This window comes from Caretta caretta, chromosome 11 (assembly GCF_965140235.1).
Source record: "Caretta caretta isolate rCarCar2 chromosome 11, rCarCar1.hap1, whole genome shotgun sequence".
NCBI classification, from domain to species: Eukaryota; Metazoa; Chordata; order Testudines; family Cheloniidae; genus Caretta; species Caretta caretta.
The window spans coordinates 20,793,381-20,816,205 of record NC_134216.1 but is presented as its reverse complement, the minus strand read 5'-3'; the positions used below and the strand labels follow the sequence as shown (position 1 = coordinate 20,816,205).

At 41.9% G+C, this 22,825-nt stretch overlaps 1 long non-coding RNA gene across 2 annotated transcripts in view; it reads left to right on the top strand.

The window, feature by feature from the left end:
• The first annotated feature begins 8,401 nt into the window (after positions 1-8,401).
• Positions 8,402-22,825, top strand: part of LOC142068527 (uncharacterized) — a 37,501-nt gene continuing 23,077 nt past the window's right edge. For both annotated transcript variants that reach the window (XR_012664345.1, XR_012664347.1), the window contains exon 1: positions 8,402-8,664. This is a non-coding gene — a long non-coding RNA (uncharacterized LOC142068527). The remainder of the gene's footprint in view (positions 8,665-22,825) is intronic.

Genomic DNA, 22,825 nt, shown 5'->3' with positions numbered 1-22,825 from the left:
AGATTCATCGGGCTCGGGCTATAGGGCTGTTTCATTACTGTGAAAACTGCTGGCTCGGGCTGGAGCCTGAGCTCTAGGACTCTGTGGGGTGGGAGGGTCCCAGAGCTCGGGCTCCAGCCTGAGTCGAGAAGTCTACACAGGAATGAAACTAGCACCACAGCCCAAGTCCCAGGAGTCCAAGTTGGCTGGCACAGGCCAGCCGTGGGTTTTAATTTGCTATGTAGACATACCCTCTGTCCCAGATAAGCCCTCAAAGTAGGGTTTAAGTATACTTTAAGTGATGCCCAGGCCTAATTCTGGCTGTCTGCAGAGTTAAGTTTCACCCATTAATGACTTAACCCTCACTGTCACAACATGCCTGTGAGGTCGGTTAGTATTATTATATACACAGCTCCTTTAAAAGTGATATCTCTTAGCTAACTGATTAAATGAGTTGCAGAAAACTCATTGATATCAGCCTAGCAGCACTGTGTGTTCAATAGGATTACTGTCTAACTAGAGGTTCATCCCCTTCGATGCTGATTGCTGTAGCTACCCTTGTACGGCTGTGCTATTTGTATGTGATGTTTCAAAGCAGATATAGGAGGTATGTGAGCTATAAATACAAGGGAAAGTGTTTTTTTTTTTAAAAGCAGGGCAACAGTAAAAACAATTTGGTAGAAATGAAATGAGTTTAATGCTTCTCTCTAAAGTTCTGTGTTTATTTCACCCTTTCAGAGAACACTCTGGAGATCACAGACTTAGAGAACAGGGGTCTCTGTGATATACGAGTTTCTGATTGTAACAGGATCCGGGTGTTTGGCCTCAGCTTCAGAGACTCTCCTGATCTGCACTGTGAGGTCACCAGGTTGATTGTAAGCAATGTACCATGGGAGCGCAAAGTCAATCAGCAATACGGTAGAACATGCTTACATTTGTAAAAGCACCTAATCCTGTAAGGATCAGTGGCCCAGATCATAGAATCATTGTACTGAATACTGATTGATTTCAATAAATTGATTTCAATAGGAATTAGGTATCTAATTTAGGATCTGGGCCTGAGTCCCCTCCTATCCAATTGTCATTACCAGGTGCAGAACACCTTCAACTCCAGGTGCAAGCATATACATTGTACGCAACGGTAACTGAAGCCAATCTAACATGATTGGGTCATAAGTGAGCCAAAGCAATATATTCTCACCATTCTTTTTTTCTGCAAGCTTTGTTTAGCTCTTTTTTGGCTCAGCTATACCCGCATTCAACGAGGCCTAAAATCACAGTATTATTTCTCATTTTGTGCATCTGGAATCTGTATGCATGGCTGTATTTCTAAATGTATTTGAATGTGAAATATAATATTTAAATCACAGTTAAAGAAGGCTTCCCTGATATAGTGACAGGATAGATTATTTTTCAAAATGAAGCTGTTCCCATCAAAAGATTAGGGGGCAAACCCTGTGCATTTACCCACACAAGTGGCCTGTTGAAATCAGAAGGGGCTATCCCCTGTTCCAAGAATAGCCAGGAGGAGGCAGTGGGCACTCTGCAATGGTTACAGCGCAGTTCTAAAGTTGCTATTGCAGTTCTGAAGCCTGTTGTAGGGTCCACTGCTCCTTGGAGGCATTGGCTGCTGGATTTCAAGTAGCCTACTCTTCTGACGGGCCTCACACTTGCCAAATCCCATCACTTAGGTGTCTCAGATGGAGGCAGGCTACATAGCACACAGTGAATGGGGACTCCTGCTTGAGCTGGTTTCCCTTGTGTAGCAGAACCATCTTGATTCTGCTTTTTCTGGGGCCCTCTGCAGCCTTGGAGGGGGAGGTGAGATTTGCTGCTAAAGGCTAAATTCTTTACCTTATTAATTAGAAATATAAATATGTGCTGACAACTGGAATTCATTTGTATCTGGCTTCTGCCTGCATACATTTTCTTCTGTAGCATCTCAATGGCAACTGGATATCAAGAGAACAAGAACCCACAAAAGCAGATTTTCTCAGCTCTACAGCTGTTGACTGCCAGATTCCTGTTCTGAACAGCACAGAAACAGAGGCTGCGCGCTTCATGGCTGATGATGAACCATTCGCAAGATGGCAAGTGAAAGTAGGAATTTTTTATATTACTAAAAGACAATTAATGAGAATATCAGTTTGTCTGGTAACTAAAATGCAGAGTAAAATATTATTCTCACCAGTCATTAAATGTACATAGAAATAGATACCTTTCATACCATTCAGGAAAAAACAAAGCAAAACAAAGTCACAATATTGTGGACATATTTTAAAGGCAAGGATAAGGTGCAAATTACAATCACTGTTCCTGGTAGTCATCTAAGATTGATGCACTAGTCTAATCAATTGTTAATCACTAGTATTTCACTTCTGGAGGCCCAGGTTCAAAATTCTGATAAGATCACAAGTAAAAAGGAATCTTGTCTCATCATGTTGTATTGTATATTTTACTGTACATCACAAGACCACTGTACAGACTGGTAGAATTGACAGTCTTTTCTGAGGTGAGCGCCAGGATTAGCACTGAACAAGCAACGATGCATCAGATGAGGACTGAAGTGCACTGGCAGAGCTATAGGAGAAAGCTTTCAGAGCACCTGCTCACACTGTGCCTGGCTCTGCTGTGACTTCAACCCCTCACTTTAATCAGCCTTAAATATGAGGTTTAGATTGGATATTAGGAAAAACTTTTTCACTAAGAGGGTGGTGAAACACTGGAATGCGTTACCTAGGGAGGTGGTAGAATCTCCTTCCTTAGAGGTTTTTAAGGTCAGGCTTGACAAAGCCCTGGCTGGGATGATTTAACTGGGAATTGGTCCTGCTTCGAGCAGGGGGTTGGACTAGATGACCTTCAGGGGTCCCTTCCAACCCTGATATTCTATGATTCTATGATTTACAGAAAATCAGTACCCTGGTGACCCTGTACCTGCTGCTTCTACTTGGGTAGTCTCACCCCTCCAACAGGACAATTATTAACTGTTATATTTTATGGAAAATATATGTGCATCTCTCTCTCACACACATTCTAGCTTTGTATTTTTCCACAAAACGCAATTTTGTCAAGGTTGAAAATCTGAGATAAAAAACAACTAAACAAACTGTAGCTGGAAAAATCCGGGAGACTCTAGGAACAATTGTAGATGTGCTTTGAAAATCATTATTATACCTCAAATGTCAACAGCAAACATTTAATAAACTAGCTACAATCCATTATCACTGCTTTCATTGCAACACAGTGCTTTGGTAACTGTCTGTTTGTAATATGGACATACTAGTTGCATGCTAAAATCCATGCTGCCCTGGTCAATGGGAGAAGTCCAGGGATGTGGAGGCCCTTAGTCTCTGTATCTATACTCCTGCCCTCTATTAATAACTAGATAGATAGATAGATAGATAGATAGATAGCCTGTGCTTCAGATCTTAAACCAGTCTCGATTGGAAATCAGGATGAGACCTATGTAAGGGGCAAGAGTACCCCACATCTGCCTACTGGAGGATTCTTATACCTTCCTCTGAAGCACCTGGGTATTGTCCACAGGATACTAAACTAGATGGACTTTGATGCACTATGGCATTTCCTATATTTGTAGGTCCAGGTTTCCCAAGATCTAAGGAGATGCTACACCCTCTGCTTGTTATGTGGGTTGTGAGGGGAAACACTGCCCACTAATGGAATAATTTGGAGGAACTGAACTTTCTGGATCCTGTGTGGCAGGCTTTTCCTTGCGAGGGTATAATTAGTAGCTCTGTGTCTAAATAAAGGGCACTTTTCACTAGGCTGATTAATTAGGTTGATAGTTTTATACCTTATGCTTACTGTGTATTATGGTTCATTTTGTTTTCTGGTGCCACACATATTCATAGTTGGCTTGTGCAGCTTCTTTATTTTTCCCTTCCAAAGTTTCCATAGAATGTTTCTCTTCCTGAACTACAGTTCAAGGAAATCTGTCTCTGAGCACTCTTCACCTACCCAGCCTTTGAGGGCAATCCTCTTAGAAATAGCTGGTTCATGGCTACCTGGTGAAAACAAAATTAAACCCTTATGTGCCAAATGTATCCAGCTGCATGAATATTATATTCCCCACACTGGTTGTTTGGTGGGTGGGTTATGAAGGAAGCACCCAGACTATAGTTTTAAAAGCCTTAGTAGAGCTGTGCAGAAAATGAATATTGTGTTTCACAGAGGATTTTGAATTTTTTTTTCATTCCTGTTCAGAACAAAAGTGAAAAATATTGAAATTCTCCTAGAAAGAAAATTTAAAAAAAAAGTTCCATTTCAACAAAGCTGATTTAATATTATAATATATAATAGAAAACAAAAAATGAAACAAAAAGTAATTTTAAAAGGAAAAACTAGATTGTTTCACTCCAAAAATATTGAAATGGGATGTTGTCAGAACTTTTTTTTTTGGCCCTTTTTCCCTCAGAAACAAAATTTCAGTGAAATTTAGCAGAGCATTTTGCTTTCAATGTAACTGCGTTTTCCAACCAGCTCGACCTCTCCGTGCTCTTTCATTTTATCTCCTCTCCTATTCATGTTTCAGGTTTTGCTTATTTCTCCCATGCCTATGCTACTGAATGTAAATTAGACAATATCAGGTGCAACATCAGTCAGTTAGTTTAGAATAATTTGTGCAGTTATCAAAACACAAACACCTATTTAGAGAATGAGATCAGAAATGAGGCTAGCCAAAGCAGAATGCAGCAATCACCTCCATCAGCACTAGTTCAGTTTTGGAGGCTTTCTTGGTATGAACATATTATTTGAATGGAAGACCAATGAACTCCAAAACAGGTGTGCCAAGGATTGGCTACATAGCTTGTGAAGCCCACATTGCTGCCAGCTTCAGTGGGGCAATAATATTGCCAGTGATGAACATAAACTGAATCTCCCGCCCGTCTACCTAAAGGGCCTTGCCGGAGATTGATCTGGGTGGTGCTCGATCTGCCAGGAGGCCACGTCAACCCCTCCTTTTGGCATTTGCCATCATGATGACAATGAGTTAGGCCATCCACCTACGTGTGGGTTGGGGGAAAAGTGGGAGGAGGTTGGTGGGTAACTGTCAGATTTGGAAAGCATGCTCTTTCTCTGATTTATTAATATTGCTAGAGCTATGTGAAAAGTTGAAACAATTATCTAAAAAAATACAACAAATTAGAAACTGAATTAGGATTCACCAGGTTGGGTTGGTGTCATAAATATAAAGGGAAGGGTAAACCCCTTTGAAATCCCTCCTGGCCAGGGGAAAGCTCCTCTCACCTGTAAAGGGTTAAGAAGCTAAAGGTAACCTCGCTGGCACCTGACCAAAATGACCAATGAGGAGACAAGATACTTTCAAAAGCTGGGAGGAGGGAGAGAAACAAAGGGTCTGTGTGTCTGTCTATAGTCTGTCTTTGTCAGGGATAGACCAGGAATGGAGTCTTAGAACTTTTAGTAAGTAATCTAGCTAGGTATGTGTTAGATTATGATTTCTTTAAATGGCTGAGAAAAGAATTGTGCTGAATAGAATAACTATTTCTGTCTGTGTATCTTTTTTGTAACTTAAGGTTTTGCCTAGAGGGGTTCTCTATGTTTTTTAATCTAATTACCCTGTAAGATATCTACCATCCTGATTTTACAGGGGGGATTTCTTTATTTCTATTTACTTCTATTTTTATTAAAAGTCTTCTTGTAAGAAAACTGAATGCTTTTTCATTGTTCTCAGATCCAAGGGTTTGGGTCTGTGGTCACCTATGCAAATTGGTGAGGCTTTTTATCCAACATTTCCCAGGAAAGGGGGGGTGCAAGTGTTGGGAGGATTGTTCATTGTTCTTAAGATCCAAGGGTCTGGGTCTGTAGTCACCTAGGCAAATTGGTGAGGCTTTTTACCAAACCTTGTCCAGGAAGTGGGGTGCAGGGTTTTGGGAAGTATTTTGGGGGGAAAGACGCGTCCAAACAGCTCTTCCCCAGTAACCAGTATTAGTTTGGTGGTGGTAGCGGCCAGTCCAAGGACAACGGGGGGAATATTTTGTACCTTGGGGAAGTTTTGACCTAAGCTGGTAAAGATAAGCTTAGGAGGTTTTTCATGCAGGTCCCCACATCTGTACCCTAGAGTTCAGAGTGGGGGAGGAACCTTGACAGTTGGTTTTTCACACATTTTGTTTTTTCATTCACAAACTCTTGTACAAGCCAAATGTTGTTGTACAAATGATTATGAATAATGCAAACAACATTTTGTTCCATGATGAATTAAATTCATTTCAAGCAGCAGAAACAGACTTCCTGACTCACCCAGTCATTTGTCTAAAAGCCCTGCTGTTTCTTTGAAGTTGATACAGAAACTGAGTCATGGTTTTCAGTGACTTTCAATGAGACTTAGGCTCCTAAGCACCCAAGTTGCTTTTGAAAATTGAACTTGAGCTCCTAAGTCAAATAGGCACTTTTACAAATTCCCTCCAATATCACTAAGTGACCAATTACAAAATGACAACAATGAATAATGAAACAAACTGTTCAAAAAACCCCACAGACTGAAAGTTATTATAATGTGTTAAAAATTAAAAATATTGAGCAATTTGGAAAAGTTATAGTTTGTTCAGAGCACAATGAACAAACAGAAAAATGAGTCCTGTGAATTGTTCCTTATATAGAGTTTGCTCTATTCTAATCTTTACCATTATTGATGTTTATTACCATGTGTACTAGTGCTGACAAAACACACACCTTGAGGGTACTGGTAAAGGAATGAAATTAAAGTTAAAATGTATTAAGAATGGTCTTTTCTTAATGGAGATCTTGCCTGCAAACAAGCAAAATCTTATAATAGAAAAAAAAATTGAAGTTTTTGCTGCCATTGAATTAAAAAATAAAGTCTTCCTTTTTTAAAGCTCTTTTCCAATTTGTGCCAATACATATCACTTCTACTGAATATGATGTTCAGGAGGGAGTTAAGTTCTTTTTAAAACTGTACCAATACATTTTCATTTCAATTTAATTTAATGTTGCTTTTCCTTCTTTTCCAGAATTTCAAATTATAAAAGCCCACGATTACAATAATTTTTCTAGTTAGATTGGTTTGTGTGGAAGTGAGTGTGTTCAAAGAGTAATGTATTGTCAGCTGAGGACAATTGCAGGCTATATTGTGGGAATATTCACTTTATCATGTTCCAAAGGAACTTTTGTTATTCTTTCTGAACTTGTGATAATTGAGGCTCTGTGTATTATTTATTCATTCATTATTTTTTCTTTATATTCATTCAATGTTTTTTGCATGACTGGATTATAAATAACATTCCCCTCCTGTGAACTGAAATACCTTATTAGCTGATGAAAGTACTTTTTTTGCTCTGGGTCCAGTGGCTCCTAGCAAAGCACAAAATGTTACTGAATAGGAGACATGTTTTTGCATCCTGCCTCTGAATTAAGTATATGTCAACAGCCTTTCAGTTTTAGCAAACTCCTTACGCACTCCATTTTTAAAGTTGATTAAAGTATTCTTTATCTCCAGGATATGCATAAAGAAGGGCCTCTTTGCTGTCTTGCCAGTGTACTTTGTGCTTTGCTAGTTCAGTGAGTGTTCACTGGATACTTTCTGGAATGTTTTTGCTTGCTAATGTTCCATACCTCTCAAGTGTCTCTCATTTTGAGAAATCTCTCACTTTAGTCCCAAAATTAACTTTGTTCCACATGAATCTGTTTTTATTGTCAAAAATTATTTATATTAGAAATAAGGAATCATGAAATCTGGGTTACAGAAACAGTCATTCACTTAATGGCATGAACCTGACAGTGTTTAAAGTTACCTGCATTAATCATTATTTTGTGCCCCTCATTTTGTGCATCACCTACAATATCTCCGATATCTGGGCTTTGGCAGGTTGAGAGGTATGGGCTACTCACAATTTCAGACTAAAATCTGCAGTTCTAAAAGGTTTACTACCTCTGGTGGTTGAATATGGGTTGCATTGCTACTGAGAACAAATGGCTGGCTGTTACTGAGCAGAATTACAGGTTGTCGAGAGTCTGTGCTGGGACGCTACCGATGATGCAAGAAAACCAAAGATGGACTCTGAATAGGAACAATAGTGATTGTGAGTAAAGTGATGGTGAGGAAATCCTATGAATCCACTTAAACAATTTTAATACATTAATTGATTGCCGCGGGAATGTGACCCCTACCCACCCACCCCCCCCACACACATATACACACACAAACTGCTCTTGGTATTTGCTTTTCATTATGGGGATAGGGTGGCAAACAGTCCAAGGTAGGATGTACTGTTGAAAAAATACAAGTGTTTTGTCTACTGAAAATATATTAAGTAACACTTCAAAGCATGGCTATTTGACAAAGCTAACAGCTATCACAAAACTTCATATCTGAGCCAAAAGATCTTTTGGTTATTAATAATGGTTTCCAGTTTGCAACATCAAGCAATTTGTCAGCTTGTAGGGAAGTAAGTCACAAGTGGTTTAATTTATCTTGTTGGCAGGTATCCAGTTCAAGGGTGCAATGGTTATGTGCTCCGAAATGAGCAGACAGTATCCATATGGAACCTTATTACTTAGAATGATGATTTTTGTATCGTTTAGATTACTAATGATGGCTTCCAGTACAGCAATTCCAAAGTTCTGACCGTGTACGATTGAGCCTGCCAGGTCTGTGAATTCCATCCAACTGGACTTTGTAAGTTAAAGGTAATTTTAAAGAGTGTAAAGGTTTAATACAAATCATTCATCTTTTTCTTAACTCTGACTCACTTTTGTCTAATGTGTGCTTTAACAGTCTTGGAAGACGAAAAACTGTTTTATGGGTCATCTGGATAGCTAAGTATTTTGTCCCCTTTCTGAAAATGGTCACACCGTTATGTGATTTGAACAGTTTCTATGTGACATAAATAGTTGATGGATTACATTTGCTGCACTTTACAAGGGATCTTACTAATTATGACATTTCCAAAAGCCCATGGTTGTTGATATCTGTAAATTGGAAATATGTATACAAGTGAACAGAACTAGGGAGAACCAGAGGTGCTGGGGTCATTTCTGATAGACAGGACTCCCTCATGCTGAAAGGATTTCTAACCAACCTCCTCTTGGGAAGAATCTTTGCTAGGAAGATTTCTGATTTCTCAGTGGGAGGTAGGCTATTATCTGTCCTCACTTCAATCTTGTAGGGATATTGTAACTACAAGTCATAACAACTCTATATCCATTCCCTCCAGCAGCAGTAGGTATATCAGGGTGTGTGCTATGCATTTTTCTCATCTAGAGATACCCTTGAGATAACTTAAAACATCTTTGCTTGCATTAAATATCTGTAAGTGCAGATATAGAGTAATATGACCGATTCAAAACTGTAATCAAAGTCTAGTGCTACATTTTAAATTGCCGGTACACCATGGAAGTGGTGAGAAAGCAGTCTACCCTTTTGTTTTCCTGTGTGCTCTACTAAATTACCTATTAAATGACCCCCTTCAAAAACCCTCTCCCCTTTTTCAGAGGATCCCGATGAATAATTTTTCAATACAGTTTTAAAACATCTTTTTGGAGGCTAAAATATTTCACTGTCCTAATCCATCTTTTCAGTTCTGATATAAAAATAAATACAATATAGGCATCGATCTTCCCTTTGTATAAAATAAGTTTCACACAGGTACATCCTCTTCTTACTTCATTTGCCTTGTTCTCATTAACATTAATCAGAGAATAATGTCTTCAGAGTTGCACTGAAAATTGCTCTTGAAACACCATATCACTTACCACAATAAAATGGCAATTCCTACCTTTCAATTTAAGTCAGTAACATAAAATAATTAAAGGGTCCAATCCTGAACAAAACCACTTCAATTTTTGATTAAAAAAAAAAGAATTAAAGCAGATACATTACAATCAAAACATACTGTAAATTATACCACTCCTTAAATATATGCACTGTTATTGTAGCTGTGTCACTTCCAGAATATTATAGAGATAAGGTGGGTAAGGTAATATATTTTATTGGGCCAACTTCTGTTGGTGAGAAAGACAAGCTTTCCAGCTACACAGAGCTCTTCTTCAGATCTGGGAAAGGTTTCAGAGTAGCAGCCATGTTAGTCTGTATCCGCAAAAAAAACAGGAGTACTTGTACTCAGAGGGTCACAACTAAATACAAAATCAAAGGATAGTTTAGCATAAGTAGTTTTTGTCTTTTTGCATTTTCCTGTGTGAGTTCATTCGAGAGCCTAGTGGTTGTCTGGTTTCACTCACATACTTGTTGATGAACTCACACAGGAGAAGGATAAAAGGTCAAAACACCATAACACCTGTCGGTGAACACTTTTCACAAAGACAGGTTTCAGAGGAACAGCCGTGTTAGTCTGTATTCGCAAAAAGAAAAGGAGTACTTGTGGCACCTTAGAGACTAACCAATTTATTTGAGCATAAGCTTTCGTGAGCTACAGCTCACTTCATCGGATGCATACCGTGGAAACTGCAGAAGACATTATATACACACAGAGACTATTGGTAGCTATTACCAGCAGGACAGTGGGGTGGGAGGAGGTATTGTTTCATGGTCTCTCTGTGTATATAATGTCTTCTGCAGTTTCCACGGTATGCATCCGATGAAGTGAGCTGTAGCTCACGAAAGCTCATGCTCAAATAAATTGGTTAGTCTCTAAGGTGCCACAAGTACTCCTTTACTTTTCACAAAGCAATCACTCTATATCTGACCTATCAGTGCTCATCCTCAAAGGAAACTGCACAACACTTTCAAAAGACAAGCCTGGGAGCTTAAATTCGTCACTTTGCTAGGCACTAAAAATCATGGTCTTAACAAAGACACTAAAAGAAAAGGAGTACTTGTGGCACCTTAGAGACTAACCAATTTATTTGAGCATGAGCTTTCGTGAGCTACAGCTCACTTCATCAGATGTTTACCGTGGAAACTGCAGCAGACTTTATATACACACAGAAATCATGAAACAATACCTCCTCCCACCCCACTGTCCTGCTGGTAATAGCTTATCTAAAGTGATCAACAGGTGGGCCATTTCCAGCACAAATCCAGGTTTTCTCACCCTCCACCCCCCCACACAAATTCACTCTCCTGCTGGTGCTAGCCCATCCAAAGTGACAACTCTTTACATAATCAAGTCGGGCTATTTCCTGCATAGATCAAGGTTTTCTCACATCCCCCCCACCCCCATACACACACAAACTCACTCTCCTGCTGGTAATAGCTCATCTAAACTGACCACTCTCCAGGTTTAAATCCAAGTTAAACCAGAACATCTGGGGGGGGGGGTAGGAAAAAACAAGAGGAAACAGGCTACCTTGCATAATGACTTAGCCACTCCCAGTCTCTATTTAAGCCTAAATTAATAGTATCCAATTTGCAAATGAATTCCAATTCAGCAGTTTCTCGCTGGAGTCTGGATTTGAAGTTTTTTTGTTTTAAGATAGCGATCTTCATGTCTGTGATTGCGTGACCAGAGAGATTGAAGTGTTCTCCGACTGGTTTATGAATGTTATAATTCTTGACATCTGATTTGTGTCCATTTATTCTTTTACATAGAGACTGTCCAGTTTGACCAATGTACATGGCAGAGGGGCATTGCTGGCACATGATGGCATATATCACATTGGTGGATGTGCAGGTGAACGAGCCTCTGATAGTGTGGCTGATGTTATTAGGCCCTGTGATGGTGTCCCCTGAATAGATATGTGGGCACAATTGGCAACGGGCTTTGTTGCAAGGATAAGTTCCTGGGTTAGTGGTTCTGTTGTGTGGTATGTGGTTGTTGGTGAGTATTTGCTTCAGGTTGCGGGGCTGTCTGTAGGCAAGGACTGGCCTGTCTCCCAAGACTTGTGAGAGTGTTGGGTCATCCTTTAGGATAGGTTGTAGATCCTTAATAATGCGTTGGAGGGGTTTTAGTTGGGGGCTGAAGGTGACCGCTAGTGGCGTTCTGTTATTTTCTTTGTTAGGCCTGTCCTGTAGTAGGTAACTTCTGGGAACTCTTCTGGCTCTATCAATCTGTTTCTTTACTTCTGCAGGTGGGTATTGTAGTTGTAAGAAAGCTTGACAGAGATCTTGTAGGTGTTTGTCTCTGTCTGAGGGGTTGGAGCAAATGCGGTTGTATCGCAGAGCTTGGCTGTAGACGATGGATCGTGTGGTGTGGTCAGGGTGAAAGCTGGAGGCATGCAGGTAGGAATAGCGGTCAGTAGGTTTCCGGTATAGGGTGGTGTTTATGTGGCCATTGTTTATTAGCACTGTAGTGTCCAGGAAGTGGATCTCTTGTGTGGACTGGACCAGGCTGAGGTTGGTGGTGGGATGGAAATTGTTGAAATCATGGTGGAATTCCTCAAGGGCTTCTTTTCCATGGGTCCAGATGATGAAGATGTCATCAATATAGCGCAAGTAGAGTAGGGGCTTTAGGGGACGAGAGCTGAGGAAGCGTTGTTCTAAATCAGCCATAAAAATGTTGGCATACTGTGGGGCCATGCGGGTACCCATAGCAGTGCCGCTGATCTGAAGGTATACATTGTCCCCAAATGTGAAATAGTTATGGGTAAGGACAAAGTCACAAAGTTCAGCCACCAGGTTAGCCGTGACATTATCGGGGATAGTGTTCTTGACGGCTTGTAGTCCATCTTTGTGTGGAATGTTGGTGTAGAGGGCTTCTACATCCATAGTAGCCAGGATGGTGTTATCAGGAAGATCACCGATGGATTGAAGTTTCCTCAGGAAGTCAGTGGTGTCTCGAAGGTAGCTGGGAGTGCTGGTAGCGTAGGGCCTGAGGAGGGAGTCTACATAGCCAGACAATCCTGCTGTCAGGGTGCCAATGCCTGAGATGATGGGGCGCCCAGGATTTCCAGGTTTATGGATCTTGGGTAGTAGATAGAATATCCCAGGTCGGGGTTCCAGGGGTGTGTCTGTGCGGATTTGATCTTGTGCTTTTTCAGGAAGTTTCTTGAGCAAATGCTGTAGTTGCTTTTGGTAACTCTCAGTGGGATCATAGGGTAATGGCTTGTAGAAACTCGTGTTGGAGAGCTGCCGAGCAGCCTCTTGTTCATATTCCGACCTATTCATGATGACAACAGCACCTCCTTTGTCAGCCTTTTTGATTATGATGTCAGAGTTGTTTCTGAGGCTGTGGATGGCATTGCGTTCCGCATGGCTGAGGTTATGGGGCAAGTGATGCTGCTTTTCCACAATTTCAGCCCGTGCACGTCGGCGGAAGCACTCTATGTAGAAGTCCAGTCTGCTGTTTCGACCTTCAGGAGGAGTCCATCTAGAATCCCTCTTTCTGTAGTGTTGGCAGGGAGACCTCTGTGGATTAGTATGTTGTTCAGAGGTATTTTGGAAATATTCCTTGAGACGGAGACGTCGAAAATAGGATTCTAGGTCACCACAGAACTGTATCATGTTCGTGGGGGTGGAGGGGCAGAAGGAGAGGCCCCGAGATAGAACAGCTGCTTCTGCTGGGCTGAGAGTATAGTTGGATAGGTTAACAATATTGCTAGGTGGGGTGAGGGAACCATTGCTGTGGCCCCTTGTAGCATGTAGTAGTTTAGAAAGTTTAGTGTCTTTTTTCTTTTGTAGAGAAGCAAAGTGTGCGTTGTAAATGGCTTGTCTAGTTTTAGTAAAATCCAGCCACGAGGAAGTTTGTGTGGAAGGTTGGTTCTTTATGAGAGTATCCATTTTTGAGAGCTCATTCTTAATCTTTCCCTGTTTGCTGTAGAGGATCTTGATCAGGTGATTCCGCAGTTTCTTTGAGAGCGTGAGGCACAAGCTGTCAGCATAGTCTGTGTGGTATGTAGATTGTAATGGATTTTTGACCTTCAGTCCTTTTGGTACGATGTCCATCTGTTTGCATTTGGAAAGGAAGATGATGTCTGTCTGTATCTGTACAAGTTTCTTCATGCAGTTGATAGATTTCCACTCCATACGGCTAAATGCAGTGCCTTGCATAATGACAGGTTTCAGAGGAACAGCCGTGTTAGTCTGTATTCGCAAAAAAGAAAAGGAGTACTTGTGGCACCTTAGAGACTAACCAATTTATTTGAGCATGAGCTTTCGTGAGCTACACTGTATTTATGGCTTATTACAACAATCTACAACCCACTAGCCCCCCTTTGTCCTCTGACAACAGGGGTGTTAATGGGCCACTTCACCTTGAATGGTCCCAGGCTTAGAATATGTGCTACTTATGCTAAACTGTTTGATCTTGTATTTAACTGTGACCCTCTGAGTACCTTTCCCAGACCTGAAGAGCTCTGTGTAGCTGGAATGCTTGTCTCTCTCACCAACAGAAGTTGGTCCAGTAAAAGACATTACTTCATCAACCTTGTCACTGTTTCTTCAAGTTTTTTTCCTCATTCTTGTGTTTTTCAAATTCTGAAGTATGTACATTTCCTCAGGATTCATGCCTCCCCCAGATTATAATAATTTCTACTGTAAAATTCTCCACAAGACTGTTTGAATTTGGCTATAAAATGCATTAAACCACATTCTAATTACCCCTGCTATAATATTTCTTTATAACACCTAAATTGCTTTTAGGAAAGGCGTTTCAGTGAGTGAATATTTTATGCAAGGCCATTTCACATTTTGTGTTCCTCTTCTATGGAGCCCATTCATCACCACATTATCACATCAGAAAAGTACTCTCCTTTTTCACCAGAACCAAGTCTAATTCCTCAGAAAACAACAATATAATGAAGTCTTCTTATCCTCCAAATTATAATGGCTAAGATCCAGGTCTTTCTTTTTTAGGGTACTGCATGAAAATCCTTTCAGTTCTTTTATTTTACAGAATATTCACAAATTACTATAATGTAATATATTATGTAGTATATTGTAAGGATTCTGAGAAACTAAAAAAAGATCCTTAGAAAAGACAGGATTCAGTATATGAACCAATCGGAGAGTAATCCCATTGTCTTCTATTCGTGTGTCAGGTAGAATATGGCCTTATGTCTGAATTTGGAACCTTATGCTGGTAATACACTTAGTGAAGAAAATGAGATTAACTTGAATAAGGACTGAAGGACTGGGCTCTAATATTTGAGCGATGTCAAAAAGTAAAATGATTAAACTTTAAAGAGACAAAGTCTAGTTTGAAATGTATGCTTCAGGAATAACTCCACAATAAAATTGGTGGTTTGGATTCAGTGACTATAAAACTCAGAGATTTAGGGCTACATTCAAAAAGGGGTTTTAGGCATTCCAATGCTAAGCAGTATAATGCCTAACTTTTATGCACTTTGCTGCCTAGTGAATTCTCAGTCCCAAGTTAGGGTTCCAGGCTCCCTATACAACGCATGGGGAGAGTTAGAAGTCAACACCTAAAGTGGGAAGCCACCAAAAGCTAGCCAGAAGGCCGTGCTGAGGAGAGGAGTGTGACCAATGCCCCTCCCCTCAAAGAGAGTTAGGTGCCTCACTCTACGTGGGATGAAAGTACCTCCCATCACTCGGGATTCACAGCTGTCAACCATCTCCTGGAGTTACATGTAAGCCAAATCAATCTTTTCTCACAAAAAAAATGAGGAGGAGAAGGAGTTGGTGGAGGAGGAATTGATGGATCAGGAATCAGGGCCTGCAACAAAGCCAGTCTCAGGGCTACCTAACAAGCGCTGCTGACCTGTAGTAGGCTGCCTGATTGGCTACACTGTCTGATTGATTGGAAGAGTCAGTAAAGCAGCTCTTAAGCCCTGCAGCAGCAGCAGCATTTCAGTAGCTCCTCGAAGCATTTGTCTATGGCTGTTATAGCTCCTGAGCCTGCTGGTTCCCTGCCTTGGATCCAGCCCTGCCCTGGCCTTGCCTTGCTCCAGGTAACCTGGCTATGCCACTCAGCTCTGATTCCTGACTTTTGTTCTGATCCTTGATTCTGGTGTCTGGCCTCTGACTTGGTTTCTGACCCTCAGCTCCAATTCCTGGCTACCGACTCCTGCTCCAACCACTGGGCCTGATTTGTATTCCAACTACTAGGCATGTCTATGTCTCTGACAGTTTGAGCAACCCAGAACCCACAAACAATAAGGAAACTACAGCTGATATGGTGAGTATGGGTCCTACAAAGGCCAATATCTCTATGATGGAGATATACACCTACACACCTTTCAGACCCAGGTTGCCTCCCCGTAGGCACAGAATGAGGTAATGCAAGCTCAAGCCATTCCGCCTTCAGGTCTAACCCTTGCTCCCCATAAGGCCAAGCTCCCTCTGCCTGACAAGTTCTGTGGTGATCATGACAAATTTTGTGGGTTCCTAAATCAGTGTTGGCTCCTATTTCTGCTATTCCTGCAGTCATACTGCTCTGACCAAGCCCGAGTAGGATTGATTATCAGCCTACTTACCAGGGAGGCCCTGGCTTTGGGCATCTCCACTCCAGGAAAAATCAAGACTCATTCTGGGACAATTCAAGGACTTTGTTCAAGCTATGATGATGATCTTTGATGACCCAAGTCGCAAGCGTATTGTCAAAGCCACACTTCAGGTGTTGCAGTAGGGACACAAGATAGTTGCTAAATATGCATCAGAGTTCCAATGCTTGGTACTAGACACCGAATGGAATGAAGACACAGAGTTTTCATTTCCAGCTCAGCCTAAACAATTATATTAAAGATGAACTGACATGGGTGGAATCCCCATCTGGCCTGGATGCCTAGTCAGTCTGTGCATCAAGATCGACAGCTGCTTGACTGAATAACACCAAGAAAATGGATGGTCCTCCCAGCTCTCGCCAGTCCCACCAGCTCCAGCCCTCCCCTTCCCAATAGTCCACAGCAACACTTGTCCTCCAGTACCTTGGTGATGGCCAATCAGAGTCCAACACAACTCTGACTCCGTCTCTGGCTCTGGCACCCAGAGATGCCTGACACCAGTTTAGAGGCTGTCATAAATATAAAGGGAAGGGTAAACACCTTTAAATCCCTCCTGGCCAGATGAAAAACCCTTTCACCTGTAAAGGGTTAAGAAGCTAGGATAACCTCGCTGGCACCTGACCAAAATGACCAATGAGGAGACAAGATACTTTCAAAGCTGGAGGAGGGGGGAGAGAAACAAAGGTTCTCTCAGTCTGTGTGTTGCTTTTGCCGGGACCAGAGCAGGAATGCAGGTCAGAACTCCTGTAAAGGGCTAATAAGAAATCTAGTTATGCGTTCGTTTCTGTTTTGTTTAAATGGCTGATAAAATAAGTTGTGCTGAATGGAATGTATATTCCTGTTTTTGTGTCTTTTTGTAACTTAAGGTTTTGCCTAGGGGGATTCTCTATGTTTTGAATCGGATTACCCTGTACGGTATTTACCATTCTGATTTTACAGAGATGATTCTTTTACTTTTTCTTCAATTAAAATTCTTTTAAGAACCTGATTGCTTTTTCATTGTTCTTAAGATCCAAGGGTTTGGGTCTGTGTTCACCTATGCAGATTGGTGAGGATTTTTATCAAGCCTTCCCCAGGAAAGGGGGTGTAGGGTTTGGGAGGATTCTGGGGGGAAAGACTTTTCCAAGCGGGCTCTTTCCCTGATATATATTTGTTAGACGCTTGGTGGTGGCAGCAATAAAGTCCAGGGGCAAAAGGTAAAATAGTTTGTACCTTGGGGAAGTTTTAACCTAAGCTGGTAAAAATAAGTTTAGGGGGGTTTTCATGAAGGTCCGCACATCTGTACACTAGAGTTCAGAGTGGGAAAGAACCTTGACAGAGGCACTGGTGGACTCAGGTGCCTCAGACAATTTCATGGACCTGGAGTTTGCCCAAGCACATAAGAGTCCCACCAAACGCAAGGACTCCCATGAATTAGTGGAGTCTATATACACGTTACTCCTTTCATCAGGACCTATCACATATGTAACAATGCTTGTTCTGGTGGGACGCAACCGAGAGTGCCAATTCAGGACAAATTGCTTAAAGCAGGGCAGTTACAGCCCAAGGCTGGGGTTTTTCCACCCCTAAGGGAAACAAAACCAGCCAGACAGAGAGACTTTGGTTTTAAATGGAATAAATTACATACAGTAATGGTAAAGTTCTTAGTTCAGGCTTGTAGCAGTGATATAATAAACTGCAGGTTCAAATCAAGTCTCTGGAGTACATCCACAGCTGGGATGGGTCATCAGTCCTTTGTGTAGAGCTTCAGTTTGTAGCAAAGTTCCTCCAGAGGTAAGAAGCAGGATTGAAGACAAGATGGAGCAGCTGCAGCAGTCTTTTATCAGGTGGCCTCTCTTTCTTTGTTCCAAAGACACATGCAAGAAAAAACCTTAGAGTTCTGTCCATAGGCATGATCCTGCATACCTTGCTGAGTCACAAGGTGTATCCACCTTCTTTCAATGGGTCAGTTGTATAGCTGATGGTTCTTAATGGGCCATCAAGCAGGCTAGGCAGAGCTGACACCAACTTGCCTGAGGTGTTCCCCAGAAGCATAGTGCAAGTTTGAAATACAGACAGTATAGAGCCAATATTCACAACTTCAACTACAAAAATGATACACCTATACAGATAGCATAATTATAACCAGCCAATCATAACCTTCCCATAGACATCTCACACGACAACCTCTGTACAATATTTTCTGAAAATATATAACAGTGGTTGCAACAGTGATCTATATGGTTACAGATTTTGTCAATAACATCACAGCCCACCACATGGCTCCCTTAGAGGGAACTACCCTTTGAGGCCCCAAGAAATTCTCCAGTTCGGGCTAAGTTGTGCACTGCATCCACCAGTTGTCCTTGGACTCCCTGCTAGCTCATTGCCCACGACCCATCCATCCCCTGGTGGTCAGGCACGGTATGCTCTGACTCCCTATTTCGCCAACAATCCTGTTTTTATTGTGCCAACCTGGAACCAGCAACTCTTTTGGAGCTTACTTGGTCCTCCACAGAATTCAGAGATGTGAAGAGAAAATCCAAAGGTGACCCCAGCACCTCCCATGACCTCCCCAATGGCTCCAGGATTTCCTATTAAATATCAACACCTTGTTGGCATATTTAACAACAAGAAAACTTGACACCCGACCACCGCATTGCAGCTACACCTGCCCCAGCAATCTCCATCTGGGAGTAGAGTTTCTCTTTGGGTGCATTTAATCCCTCTCCAAAACTGAACCACAGCCCCCCCCCCCCCACCCCTCCCAAGCTATATCGAGGAAAAACCTGCAAAAGGAGTTCATTCACCCCTCCACATCCCCAATGATGGCCGTAATCTTCTTTGTGGTGAAGAAAGCTCCCTCCATCCTGGTGTGGACTACTGATCTCTGAACAAGATTACAATTTTAAAATTACCCTTTACCACTCATTAATGAGTTGTTGAAAGACTTTGCTCCATCAAGGACTTCACAAAGTTGCATCTCTGCAGAGCTTATAACCTGGTGCAGATCTGGGAAGGAAACGAATGGAAAACCACCTTTCATACCAGGTGTGATCACTTTGAGTAGTTGGTCATGCAATTTGGGTTGTGCAACAGCCTGGCAACCTTCCAGTATTCAATACATTTGTTATTATTTACATGGACGACATCCTAATTTTCTCTTAAAGTCAGGCCATCCACAGTCATCAGATGTTCACATTCTTGGAGACACACTGCCAAGCCACCACAAGTTTGATAAAGCCACAGTAGAATTCTTGAGCTATATCATCTCACCTGAAGGACTTACCATGGACCTGCACAAGGTGGCAATAATATCTGACTGAATCATACCCCAGGATGTACATGGGGTGCAGTAATTCTTCAGGTTCGCCAATTTCTACAGGCAATTTGTAAAAGGATTCCCTTGCATGGTTACACCCATAATGGTGCATGTAGAAAAGGGGGGCTGGGTTGCCTGGTCCATCGAGGATTAGTCAGTCTTTGATTAATTGAAGAGGTCATTCACCTCGGCATCCATCCTGATTCATCCACCAAGCCATTTACAACTGAGGCTGATGTCTCGAATTTTGCTATAGGTGCTGTATTGTTTCAACACACAAGCCCCACAACCAACTCCATCCTTGTGCCTTTTATTCTCAGAAGCTAACCCTATCGGAAAAAATTATATTTGGGACAAGGAGATACTAGCTATAAATGTAGCTTTCGAGGAGCAGTGCCACCTCCAAGAAGGAGCCTGATTCCCAGTCCAAGTCCTGATGGACCACTAGAATCTGGACTACCTCTGGACTGCTAGACACCTTAACCAACACCAGATCCGCTCGTCCCTTTTCTTCACTCGTTTGACTTTGTGGTAAACTATCATGCAGAGATGAGAAATGGAAAAGCAGATGCCCTATCCCACAAAGACAAATATCTTAAACCTGGTGAAGATCTCTCTACCACCATGCTCAAGGTGTCCAACTTTGTCAATCAGATGATCAACAGCAGTCTTACATCCACCATCCACTCTCTGATAACTCCTTCATAACCCAGATCCACAAGACACTGAACGCTGCAGGTACCCAACCCAACTTCAAGTTCCTATTTTAGAATAACCTCCTTAGTCACAAGGGTTGCACTTACATTCCAGAGGAACTAACTAGGCTTCAAGTATTGAAACAATGCCTGCATTTGCCACTTGTGGACCATTTTGGTCAATTCAAGACCTGGCATCCGGTCTCAAGAAGCTTCGGGTGGCCACTACTATATCAATAAACTTCATTAACTGCCATGATCCGAGGACATTCAGTAATCCTGGTTGCCATCGACCTTCTAACAAAGATGGCCCACTTCATCCTATGCTGTACAGTTCCTACCACACAGGAGACAGCTTGGCTTCTCCTGGAAAATGTTGTCTGCCACCAAAGTTTACCGACAGGCATTATATCAGACTTGGGACCCCAGTTCATCTCCTGATTATGGCAGGAATTTCTCAGACTCCTTGGCATCAAATTCCTCCTATCACATTGTCCACCTATCACCCGCAGATTAATTGGCAAACAGAGAGAGTCAATCAAATCTTGGCACAGTGTCTTCACTGTTTTCTGAGTTATTACAAGAACAACTGGCTTCCCCTGCTGTGCTCTGCTGAGTTCGCATGTAACAATAAATTCCATGCCTTAACCCAACATAGCCCATTCTTTACAAACTATGGCTTTCACCCCTAGTTCCGCACAGACATACCTGTAAGTTATCCAGTACCAACCGCTGCAGATTTAGCCTCCCATCTATACAAGTTCACCAGCAGATCAGGGGAACACTTGTAGTTTGCCAAAGAAGCCTATAAACACCATGGGGACCAAGACCGTCAGGCTGCTCCAATCTCGGCATAGGAGACAAGGTGTGGCGCTCTGCCCAGGATCTTAAATCGAGCCACCCATGCGCCAAACTATCAAAACCTGGGCTCTTTCAGGATTATACAATGAATAAACTCAAAAAGAAAAGGAGTACTAGTGGCACCTTAGAGACTAACCAATTTATTTGAGCATAAGCTTTCGTGAGCTACAGCTTACTTCATCGGATGCATTCAGTGGAAAATACAGTGAGGAGATTTATATACACACAGAACATGAAAAAATGGGTGTTATCATACACACTGTAAGGAGAGTGATCACTTAAGATGAGCTGTTACCAGCAGGAGAGCGGGGGGAGAGGAGGGAGGGGGAGAAAACCTTTTGTAGTGATAATCAAGGTGGGCCATTTCCAGCAGTTAACAGGAATGTCCGAGGAGCAGTGGGGGGTGGGGGAAATAAACATGGGGAAGTAGTTTTACTTTGTGTAATGACACATCCACTCCCAGTCTCTATTCAAGCCTAAGTTAATTGTATCCAGTTTGCAAATTAATTCCAATTCAGCAGTCTCTCATTGGAGTCTGTTTTTGAAGTCTTTTTGTTCTAATATTGCGACCTTTCAGTCTGAAATCGAGTGACCAGACAGATTGAAGTGTTCTCTGACTGGTTTATGAATGTTATAATTCTTGACATCTGATTTGTGTCCATTTATTCTTTTACATAGAGACTGTCCAGTTTGACCACATTGCCATGTACATTGGACAAACTGGACAGTCTCTACATAAAAGAATAAATGGACACAAATCAGATGTCAAGAATTATAACATTCATAAATCAGTCAGAGAACATCCATGTCCTGGATCTACTGTTAGAACTCCGTCAGTAATACTCTGAGAAACTGGGCCCTGAGGAGGCGCTCTTGAAGGGGAGGTACTGTCAGGATTCAGTGCCTGCAGCACAGCCTGTCTCCAGGCAAACATAATGAGGGCAGCTGGCCTCTAGTAGGCTGCTTGACTGGCTACTCCATCTGGAAAAAGGCTAATGTAGTGTAATGGCTAATGTAGTGTAAAAGGCTAATGTAGTGTAATGTAATGGCTACTCCGCCTGGAAAAAGGCTAATGTAGTGCCAATCTTTAAAAAAAGGGAAGAAGGAGGATCCTGGGAACTACAGGCCAGTCAGCCTCACTTCAGTCCCTGGAAAAATCATGGAGCAGGTCCTCAAAGAATCAATCCTGAAGCACTTGCATGAGAGGAAAGTGATCAGGAACAGCCAGCATGGATTCACCAAGGGAAGGTCATGCCTGACTAATCTAATCGCCTTCTATGATGAGATTACTGGTTCTGTGGATGAAGGGAAAGCAGTGGATGTATTGTTTCTTGACTTTAGCAAAGCTTTTGACACGGTCTCCCACAGTATTCTTGTCAGCAAGTTAAGGAAGTATGGGCTGGATGAATGCACTATAAGGTGGGTAGAAAGCTGGCTAGATTGTCGGGCTCAACGGGTAGTTATCAATGGCTCCATGTCTAGTTGGCAGCCGGTATCAAGTGGAGTGCCCCAAGGGTCGGTCCTGGGGCCGTTTTTGTTCAATATCTTCATAAATGATCCGGAGGATGGTGTGGATTGCACTCTCAGCAAATTTGCGGATGATACGAAACTGGGAGGAGTGGTAGATACGCTG